Raw genomic sequence first — 12500 nt, 5'->3', positions numbered from 1 at the left:
ATAGATAGATAGATAGATAAGCATGTTATGTAAAGCCAACATAAAGTTAATACTTAATGAACAAGATCAACGGGAAAAACAGTGAGGCCCGGAAAAGCACTGAACGTTTCGCTCTTCACTTAAACCCCATACATATGTGTGTGAATATATATATATTTCTATGTACCTATGTACTTATGGATGCATGTATTTATGCATAGATGTGTATGTGCGTTCATGTACGTATGTATGTATGTTTATATGTATGCGTGTCTGTGTATATATATATGGATGTATGTATGCACATATGTATTTATGTGTATTCGCAAGATGATGAGGAGGTTGAAAAGTCTTGACACGTTTGGAGTCTATCTAATTTCCAATGGCGACTTGGTTCGATTTCTTTGTATCGTCTTCAAATTGATTTTTGTACAGACTTATGATGACTGCGGGGGTAATATAATATAATATAACACACACGCACACACACACATATATAAGAAATGGAACACACACAAAAGAAAGACAAATAAACAGGAAACTATTCAAGAGGCGACCGTTTTAATTCGGTCTGTAGGACTTACAAACATTCTGATAAAACAGAAAAATATATTAAATTGATCTGATATTTGCTTATGTATATAGGTATGTATATATGTGTGTGTATATATATATATATATATATATATATATATATATATATATATATATATATATATATATATATATATATATACATACATACATATACATATATATCTACATATATATATATGTATATATATATACATATATATATATGTGTATATATACATATATATATATATATGTATATATATATATATATATATATATATATATATATATATATATATATATATTTATATATACATATGCATATATATCTATATATATATATATGTGTATATATATATATATATATATATATACACACACACACACACACATATATATATATATATATATATATATATATATATATATACACACATCTATAATACACACACATACTTCGTATGTGTATTTCGTGTGCAAGATTCTTGATGTGGATACGTGTGTTGAAAGAAATACAAATAAATGGAAGTGGAGAGACAAGTTACTGAAGAGATTGCAAGAGTGCAATGAAATAATTTAACAAAAAACTATATAAATTAAATTAATAAAGGACTGAACCAGTGCGTGTGTTTATTACCGGCATAATGCCTCTCCCAAGGTTTAATTACACACACATACATTATATATTTATTTATTTATATATTGAAAGCAACTTCATTACGTCATTTGTGTCTGTTTTGACGTTGTTGTTATTGTTGATTTTGTTTGTTTTTTGCTTTTATATGTGTTTGTGTGTGTGTGTGTGTGTGTGTTTATATTGCTTTTTTGCGGTTGGCATCAAACTGCAATCTTCTGCACTCTTTTTAATATCGAAAACGAATAAGAAGAAGAAGAAGAAGAAGAAGAAGAAGAAGAAGAAGAAGAAGAAGAAGAAGAAGAAGAAGAAGAAGAAGAAGAAGAAGAAGAAGAGGAAGAAGAAGAAGAAGAAGAAGAAGAAGAAGAAGAAGAAGAAGAAGAAGAAGAAGAAGAAGAAGAAGAATCCTTTCTACTGTAGGCACAATGCCTGAAATCTGAAGGGAGAGGACTAGTTGATCACATCGACTCCAGTGCATAACTGGTACTTAATTTATCGACTCCGAAACAATGAAAGGCAAAGTCGACCTCGGCGGAATTTGAACTCAGAACGTAAAGACGGACGAAATACCGCTAAGCATTTTGCTCGGCGTGCTAACGGTTCTGCCAGCTCGCTAACAACAACAATAATAATAATATCAAAGAACAGCAGCAGCAGCTGCAGCAGCAGTAGTAGTAGTAGTAGTAGTAGTAGTAGTAGTAGTAGTAGTAGTAGTAGTAGTAGTAGTAGGCTTCCGGTCGAAGCAAAAGGAACGAAAGTAGTAAGTATGTAATATCAGCCAACAACAGTTATATAATGGTAAACCATAGAACACAGAGTGGAATCATTGTCTTTTGGAAGGAAAATATCTTTGGTCGTAAGAAAGCAGCAGGGAACCGGAGACTTTCTTGTAGTCTTAGATCAGTGCCAAACCATCCAAACAGGAACTTTGTAAGTTCGAAAACTATTTACAACCGGAAGTTTACGATACGAAAATTCATTAACGTGAAAATGTTGTGGAAAGGTGGAGGAGGAGGAGGAGGAGGGGGTGGTGGAGGGGGGGTAGTCACAGGTGAGTTGTTTGGTTTGGCACCGAGCTAAGGTTTGACAGAAATAGTGGCTGGTATTAGGAACTGATTCGTCATTCGGGAAACACCTCCCCACTACTTTATGTTTGCTTGTTCATGTGTGTGTGTGTGTGTGTGTGTTTCTCTATTTTTTTAAGTTGATAACTTCAACAGGGACTTCCTGAAGAAGTTGGGTTTCGTGTTTCCACTTACGAAACAAAAATAATTTTGGTGTTCTAATTTTACTAACAAAACATTCATATAGCGAAACACGGCATGATAACAATATAACACACAGACATATAAATATATATATATATATATATATATATATATATATATATATATAAAAGGTGCAAAGATACTGGAGATTCAGTATACACCACGTAGCAAAATTATGAGTTGAATATACATGGAAAACGTATATAAAAAGTGAAAGAAAAATGCCTTCGTTTCATATAGTTTAATATCTTTCTATAAAGAAATTTTTTAAAATATATACATATTTTATGGATGTAGTGATATCCAACTGGTTTTCGCTATTCAAATTAGCTTTTGAAGGGACATTGTGAAGTAATCAATTCTTGTGACAAAGGGGTTTCGCCATTTTGAATGCTTGAAAAATAAGAATAAGTCTAGAGAGTGGACCAAGGGAGTTAACAGGTGACAAGGGGGACAACTAACTCCTCAGTATAATTTTTGAAGTGGTATATTAAGTTTGTATATTAAGGTGTGGTCTGTACTTTAGTATGAACAGGTTTTCTTTGTTTAGGCGTTCTTGTAAGGAGATTGAATCTTTGCATTAGTATAATGGAAAGATATGGAAATTCGGCGTTTTATTTCTTGCGCATCTGTCGATATGTTCGCTCAGGACTATCTGCCTGTATTGAGGAAATCGAATCTGTTCTTTATGCAGCGTGACTCTGCGTCTCAAAGTGAGGCTCGTTTGGCCTACATTATTGTGGCCATAACCTGAGCAGGTTATCCCGAGTGGTTGTGTCAGATACAATTTTACAGGTCCTTTTAGCTATATTGAATGCATTAGCTAGAGAGTGAATATGGTGGGACCTGTTTCTCCTGCCAGCCAGCACAGTTGTCTAGTATGTAATAAAATGTGTAAAAGCTTGGCTGGGCTCAAAAGTCATATAAGGGCATCACGTGGCAACAATCATGAATCATTTCAGTAAGTCTTCTTGGCAATGGCTTTTCTCGTGTAACGAGGATGCAGCTATTATTATGCATGTATGTTTGTGCAGATTTGTATGTTTTATGTATGTATTCTCATGCATATAGTTGCATATCTAGACATGCTCATATATATTTAAATGATAAACTTCTGGAAAGTTTTACAGATTTTTACAGTTCCAGTGATGGATTGGATCTGAAGTCTTCGAATTAGCTTTCTCCTTTCTGGTTTTGAGAAGCTTAATTTATCAAGATTGGTATTTAGGCAGTGTGTTAGTATGTATGTATGTATGTATGTATGTATGTATGTATGTATGTATGTATTATGTATGTATGTAGATAGTCACAAACAAGAGCATTAACATACAGATTATTGAAATATTTATATCCGCTGTTTAATATTATCAGCAATTATCAGCAGATTATTATTGTTATAAATGACTCCATTCCAAAGTGATCACAATAAGAGTATGGATGCATCTGTCTGTCTGTATGTGTGTGAGTGAATGCAATAAATATTTGTTTGTGTGTGTGCTTGTATGCATATGTGTGTATGCTTCCGCCTGCACACTCGTTCGCGCGCGCACACACATACACTTACACTCAAGCACACACACACACGTGCATAGAGATATACACATTAATTTTTTTTCTGACCATTTCAGAAATTTATAAACTTCACTTAAACATGTAAAAAAATTTTCATAAAAAACAATCAACAGTAAATGTTGCTGCCACCGCCTCCACCACCACCACCGCTTCCACCATCACCGCCTCCACCACCATCGCCTCCACCACCACCGCCTCCACCATCACCACCTCTGCCGACACTGCTGCTGTTGTTGTTGTTGTTGTTGTTGTTTTCGCTCTTAGAATGTGAAGACCTTGCGGGTGAGAATTGTAAAGTCTGAAACCAATCGTTGTTTGTTTGACTCATGAATAAAATACATACACACATACATTGAAAGAAATACATACATATATATACATATGTATATACACAAGCACACATATATTTATGTGTGTGTGTGTATGTGTGCGTGTATGTAAACATGTATGTATGCATATATATATACATATAGATATAGATATATAGATATAGATATATATAATAATAAATTCTCGTATATTCCATCTTCCGTCTTTCATCTACCATATAGGCATATTTGTGTGTGTGTGTGTGTGTGTGTGTGTGTGTGTGTGTGTGTGTACGCGCACACACTCACAAGTGACACATCTCTAAGTATGTGCGCATGTATATGTATCTATATATGTGTGTATATGTATGTATATATGCATGTATGTATGTATGTATGTATGTATGTATGTGTGTGCGTGTATGTATGTGTGTATGGAATAGAATGGTTATTTTCGTCCAATCTGTCTGGTCTTTCGTTAGGAAGTTTTCCTACCAAACAATCTCCATCTTTTTTGTGGGTAGCTTCCTTAATTGGAATCTATCATTTATTCTGGTGGGGGAAGGAGAAGGCGGAGGAGGTGAGATGGATGGGGGCGGCGGGAGGAGGTCAAGCAGTATCGATTAAAGAATTTAGCGAAAAAAAAATTTGAAGCAAAGCGAAGAATATTTCTTGGAATAATTTTGGACGGAACCAAAAAGACCAAAAATAAATATGAAAACAGATTTCGGTGGTGAGGCGGAGGCGTGGGGGTAAAGATAGCGGATAACAAGTTGTTTATTCCGAATAAACGGATTATGTTGGGTGTCGGCAAGTTATTCGGTGTAAAAGTGTATGTAGGGAAGTAAGTTTGTGTGGTAGCTGTGTTGAAGTCCCGGAGAATGCGTCACTCACTTCATCACTAGCCACTTTTAGACAACACTAAATTCTGCGTGGAAAATCTGTCTTTGAGATGGACAAGTCCATGTAGTATACAGGAGCGGCAGCAACAACAACAACAGCATCAACAACAACAACAGAACATGTATACCACTCAAAACATACACCTCACAACACAACACTACTTCGTACAACGTACAACACTACAAAATACATACACCGCACAAAACATACACCACATAAAAAATATACCTCACAACAGAACACATACACCACACAAAACAATCACCACACAACAGAACACATATACCATACAAGACATACGCCACACAACATATACATAACACTGCATAGCATATACACCGTACAACACAACGATCCTTTGTATTGAAGAATCTGACTATTTATCCAAGCGGCCAATCGAAATGGCAGCAAAGACACAACAAAGCAATTTCACTGACAGACTTCACAATACCATATTTGGCACCATGTTTCATGAGGAATACGAAATTGAGATATTTGATCAATGGAATTTTGATTATTGTCGTAATTAAACGTCAGCCAACAGGAGCATGCTGCCATTCCTGGTTCCAAAGTGAAAACATTGGTAAATATTACAGTGTATTGGTAAGTTAATCGTTTTTCTATTGTGTAATTGTCTGAGACAATAAACAAATCGATAGTCATACAACAACAACAACAACAGAATCATAGATTTATACCATGTTCTTCGATGCTTGTTATTTCGGAGAGGAGGAGGAGAAAGCGGGAAGAATAAACCAAAATGTTCTGACAAAAGAATTCCAAACGATAAACGTTTGTGTCGTTCAGAGATTAAATATATTTGTTGTTTAGGATATTTACCATATCCAGGAATTTGGTCTGCACATCAGAAGTAGAAGAGTTTGTACCAAACCACAACCCACCACACAACGCAGTATTAGAGTTCCTTGCTCTGTATGTGTGTGTGTGCGTGCGCGCGCGTGTGTACACGCTCTTATCGAACAGTGAGATTGAGTGCTCAACGACGTCTTGGAAGATAAATACATTTTATTTGTGAATTAATAAAGCAACCAACGGTTTCATGTTAAAGAGATCTCTACAGTTATTCAAGCAAACCACTTGGAAATTTTCTCAAGTGGTTCGCTTGAATAATAATGGTGGAGATCTTTTCCACATGAACCCATTTGTTGCCTTATTAATGCACAAATTGTCGTCGTCGTTGGTGGGGGGCAATGTGTCGTAGATCAACGCTGACTATTCTATTCGGAAATCATCCCAGCATGCTCGCATGTGGGTTACAAGGGTTGCTCTTGTTCCGCAACAACGATGAACATCTACTTCAAGTGAAGTTAGTCGACGCAGCGGACACGCGACGCCTCTTATAAGCTTTTCCTTTTTCTTTTTTCGTTTTCACAAGGCTTTGGTCGGCTCGAGACTATAGTAGAATACACTTGCCCAAGGTTCCACGCAGTGGGACTAAACCTGCAACCATGTGGTTGGGAAGTAAGCTTCTTACCACACAGCAGTAGAAACAGAACCGTAATGTATAGTTGTTTTTATTTGGGGGGGGGGGTGGCTGTGTGGTAAGTAGCTTGCTTACCAACCACGTGATTCTGGGTTCAGTCCCACTGCGTGGCACCTTGGACAAGTGTCTACTAGTATAGACTGATTTAGCAAAGATGTGATCATAGGCGTTCAAACCGTGATCATACATCCATCCGCGCTCTACTACCTCTACCACCATTTATTGTAGTCTCTGTATATTCTGGAGTAGATTAATGCAAATTGCAAATTTCTCTTTTATGTCATTAGGATATGGTTTGAACTAGGTTTAGCTGCTATTTCTTACATGTTGGTGTGGATGTTCCCTTTTTGTACCTCTGGCTCGAGTCGATGTCTGAACAACGGCATGTGAAGAGTGAGGTATATTTGTCGGCGGCGGTTTTAACCTAGCCATGATTTATATCTGAAAATCGGCCAGAAAATCAATACAGTCTACCAAAGTATCTTTAATATCATAACAAATCCTCAAATAAAATTAGATGTTTCACCGGAAACTGATTGTAGGCCGGAAGTAGATCGTTCAATGCAAAAGAAAAGAGAGGAAAAAATGAAAAGGAATGAATGGTGCCGATAAATCTGGTCGTTGTTGTTGTTGTTGTTATTGTTGGTGGTGTTGTTTCTGAATATCTTTCGTTTTATTTATTTATTTTATGCTTTGGTGATCCTTATATTAATATATCATATCTTCCGAAATATTTATTTAAATTTTGTTTTGGCTTATTCATTTTATTTAATATAAATGGCGTCACTAGGATCCTGACTTAATACTCGCTGCCCGTTTATTTAGTCTACAAAACTTTACATCGATAGAAGAAGAAGAAAATAATAATTGATAAGAAGAACAACAACTAGATTTCTTCAAACCCAAATCAATCACATAAATACGTTGGTTGTTTACTTTATATTAGATATTTATTCCAGTTTGTGTAGAAGAGTTGGCAAAGCCATCTGATGAAGGCAGTGATTTCAAACAAGCAGCCGACGTTTATTTCGAGAACAGAGTGCATATATTTGTCGTCTGCCTTATTTTATTACAATCTTCGTTCAGTTTTCCAAACAACAAGCAAAACAAAATGAAACTAAAACAAAATCGAGATTCATTTTACGTTTAGAGATCGTTTTTCAGAAAATATTTGTAGTGATTTCGTTGCTGTTTTCGTTCTTGTGGTTGTTGTTGTTGTCTTATAACTAGATTTCTCCTTTTCCGTTCCAAATACTTTCGTTTTGTTTCATTGTATGGATGAAATAAAGTGAAAATAAAATATAAAAGAAAGACGATGAAAACTTGATCAAATTTGTGTGAAATCTATAAATATGGTGGGTGGTTCGGGTCTTTTTATCTTTTTCATATTTTATATTTATTTTTTGATAAAGCAGTTTTCCATTGATGGTTCTAAAGCCCTTAATTTTCTTCATTTTCCCATTCACATCACGTTGGTCTGCACAAATCTTTGGATGTGATTTTCTAGTATTTCTTCTTTCTTTCTTTCTTTTGTTTTTAAACTTCCACACTTCGTGTCTGAGTCTATTTTTGTTTCTTCTCCTTCTCCTCCTCCTTCTATTATTACTACTACTACTACTACTACTACTGTTGCTGTTGTCGCCGCGATGGCACTACTGCTGCTGCTGCTGCCGCTGCTTCTCTTTCGCCTCTTCGTCTTCAACTATTTCTTCTCCTGCTCCTCCTCCTCTTTTTCCTTTCTTCTTCAAATATCTCCGATTTCGATTTCCAAAAACAACAATAAAAATCAAAACTGTATACACACACACACACACACACACAGATATATGTATGTAGATAGATAGATACACATACATACATATATGTATACACACAAATACATAGAGAGAGAGGGGGGGAGAGGAGGGAGGGGGAGAACCATGACAACATCAACTGCAGCACTAAAGGTTAATAATAAAGATCTTTTCTGCTATATGCCCAAGGCCTGAAATTTTGAGGGGAGGGTTAAGTCGATCACATTCACCCCTGTGCATAACTGGTACTTATTTCATTGACCCCGAGATATGAAAAACAAAGTCGACCTCGACGGCTTTTGAACTCAAAACGTAAAGACGGACGAAATGCCGCTAATCGTTTTGTCCGGTGTGCTAACGATTCTGCCAGCTCATAACATCATAGTAAGGATTTTTGTTTAAGTATGAGGCCAGCAGTTTTGAGGGGTCGGGATTAACAGATACCATCAACCCCAGTACTTGTCTGGTACTTTCTTTTATCGGTGCTTTTTGGTTATCTCATCCCCATTAAAAAAATGGGTTACCCCCCCACCCCCACTAAAAAATTGAGTTTGTGGCGACAAGAGATTGGATTCAAAGAGATCTTGTTGATTCAATACTTCAACACATTGGTGACGTTTGGCCTCCTCAATAAGAATGGCTGTGTGGTAAGTAGTTTGCTTACTAACCACATGGTTCCGAGTTCAGTCCAACTGCGTGGCACCTTGGACAAGTGTCTTCTACTAGGGCCTCAGGCCGACCAAAGCCTTGTGAGTGTATTTGGTAGACAGAAACTAAAAGAAGCCCGTCGTATATATGTATATAAGTATGCGTGTGTATATGTTTGTCACCCCAACATCGCTTGACAACCGATGCTGGTGTGTTTACGTCCCCGTAACTCAGCGGTTCGGCAGAAGAGACCGATAGAATGTCCATTTATCTGCTCGACAGAATTGTTTGAGTACCGGACAATATATATATATATATATATATATATATATGACGAGCTTCTTTCAGTTTCTGTCAACCAAATTGACTCACAAGGCTTTGGTCGACCCTAGGCTATAGTAGATGACACTTGTCCAAGGTGTCACGCAGTGGGACTGAAGCCGGAACCATGTGGTTGCTAAGCAAGCTACTTACCACACAGCCACTCCTGCGCCCATATATATATATATATATATATATATATATATATATATATATATATATATATATACACACACACACACACATAAATATTAGGAGAAATATATTTGTATAAATGCTATATTCGACCCTTATCACATGTTGCTTTGACCAATCAGAGATCATCAACACCCCACCCCTGCCATAACTTCACTACTATAACAACCATCAACACCACCACCGCCACTGCAATACCACAACAGACATCGATGTCATCTCTAATATCTCTATCCTCATCGTCATCACAATACTCAATCATCATCATCATCATCCCCAGCATCATCATCATCATCATCATCATCATCACTGTGGCAGCCAAAAGAGATGATAAAAACAAATAGAGAATAAAAAAAAAACCTAAAACATTTTTTTTTATATATATATAAAATTTTATTGACGATAAAATATATTTATATTGAAAATTATACTTGAGTATGCACAATTATAATTATATATAAACACACATGCATATACAAACCAATATATACATATATATATATATATATATATATATATATATATACACACATACATATGCAAACATGTATACAATATATATATATATATATATACAAATATATTACACATACACATATATACACACGCACATATATACACACACCCACATATATACATATATATATATATATATATATATATATATATATATATACTCAACCTTGAACACATCTATGATAACATTACAATTTATTGCAATAACAGCTGAGTGTTGAGTGGTCAGTCAGTCAGACGCCTCCTTCCATTCCTCTTTCACCAGCCTCCCTACGACCCCTCCCTCCCCCACTGCCCTGCAGTCCACACCAAATCCACCAAGAGACCCCCTCACTGAACCTGTCACAAACACATTCACTGGACATCCCCTGTGTTGTGTCCTTCATCCATTGCAACATTTAGCTTCCATTGCATCGATTGTTATCACCAAGCACACATCATCATTGTTAGTTATTATGAGTATAAAAAATATTATTATTATTATTATTATTATTATTATTATTAACAGTAGGCAATGCTGTAAACAAAAACAAGTCGATCTCTTTGAGAATAGCAATGGTACAAAAATAAATTCTTCGTATCTTTATGACTGTATATTAGAGATAAAAAAAAAGTAAACAAAATGTTCAAGACCGCCAAAAATTGTTCTTTGTAATTCTCATCTGAGTCGCCATCCATTCCTTCAGCCCACCCGAACACCCCCCACACCCATCCGCAGAGACCTCTGTTTCATGTACAAATATAGATCTGGTGAGGTCTCTCAGAAATGGTAAATATATTCCATTGTTGTAATTTATTTATTCTTTGCACTCCAAAAGAAAATTAGAGTGAAAGCCACATATCACGTAGGACAGTATTCTAGGAATGGTATGAGGAATGACGTCATGGAATCCAGTTTGGATTCCAGTGAGCAATGTCTTTTTGGTAAATGAAATCCGGAAGGAATTACAATCTAACATTTGAAATGAGATTCAGCTGAGAACATTTACAAGTTATTACCATCATTTGTATGTTTGTTTTTGTTTTGTTTCTTTTTCTTAAATGCTGGCATGAGATGGACAAAATTTGCTAAGGCAGTCTTGGATCTTTTTTAAAACGGGGGCCACATTTTTCATTAACGAAACACTTTGAAACTTGGAACACTGGTAGAATATGTCATATAAAACATCTTTTTCTCTTAGTCTTCTTAAAAAAAAAAAAAGAAATCCCTAAGTTATTCCATGTTAAAGTCGTCGTATTTCTGTAATTTCAACCAATCACTGACGTCCATTCAGCCGATATACATTAAGTGCCGACTACATAAACAAACGATTCTGAAACAATTCTATCGGTGATAGGGTTAGGGTTAGGGTTAGGGTAAAACAGCAAATTTAAAAAGAAAAAAGCAAATAAAACGAAGAAAAAAAATGAAAATGAAAAAAGCAAATTTAAAATGAAAAAAGCAAATAAAACGAAGCTATGGCTTAATCAGCCAAAGGAGTAAATGTAAACAACTGAATACTTGTTAGTGATTGGTTGAAATTATCGAAATAAGACAATTTTTTACATGAAATAAATTCGAATACAAAAATATTTTTCTGTTCTATAACACAAAATAGATAAGTATACGAAGTTTGAAAGTCTTTCGGTACCAAAAACACTACATAAAACATTAATGAAAAATGTGGCCCCCGTTTTAAAAAAGATCCGCAGTCTTTTATGAACAGATACCTTGGATGATGCCAATCCTTACTGGTTTGGCAAATAAGGCACTTTATTCCACTGGTCGTTTCACATGTGAAACTGATGAGGTAAAGACAGACATATCACCACTGTCCAGGTGGTATCAATACAAAAATACACACAACATCATCATCATTTAATGCTTATTTCATCTCCCATACTAGAGTTTGTTGAACCAGATCTTCTACGGCCGAATACCTTCCCTGTAACCAACTCTCACCTATGTCCAGATGTTTTTCATAGAACACTAGAAACGAACAACAATGCATGCATGACAGTGACACTTGTTTACGACCATCACATGATCTACAAACAAAGATGCACGCCCATGTCCACTAAATACCTAGTGTCCATCAGCCATCAGAGGAAACCCAAAAATGACCACTATGTAAATGTTGTAAGAAAAACTTGTGAACTTTCAAAATTGCTCACATGAAAGATTAATTTCCTTCAAATTAATTTCCAATTTCACATTGCATGATTAAATAGTCTTGTCAATTGAAACCGGTAACATATTTTCAAAAAAAAAAAAATCAATATTTCCTTCCTTTTATCCAATAT

At 35.6% G+C, this 12500-nt stretch overlaps 1 long non-coding RNA gene across 5 annotated transcripts in view; it reads right to left on the bottom strand.

Moving 5' to 3' along the window:
* LOC149131741 (uncharacterized) overlaps positions 1 to 12500 on the bottom strand; it is an 89251-nt gene that overhangs the window by 72890 nt on the left and 3861 nt on the right. Inside the window, exon 2 of one of the 5 annotated variants that reach the window (XR_016245134.1) lies at positions 4007 to 4327. The exons of the other annotated variants lie outside the window; for them this stretch is intronic. This is a non-coding gene — a long non-coding RNA (uncharacterized LOC149131741). Of the gene's footprint in view, positions 1 to 4006; positions 4328 to 12500 lie in introns of those variants that run through there. 5 annotated transcript variants of the gene reach the window in all.

Source organism: Octopus bimaculoides, chromosome 19 (genome assembly GCF_046866305.1).
Source record: "Octopus bimaculoides isolate indiv1 chromosome 19, ASM4686630v1, whole genome shotgun sequence".
Lineage (NCBI taxonomy): Eukaryota > Metazoa > Mollusca > Cephalopoda > Octopoda > Octopodidae > Octopus > Octopus bimaculoides.
This window is presented reverse-complemented; position numbering and strand designations above follow the sequence as displayed.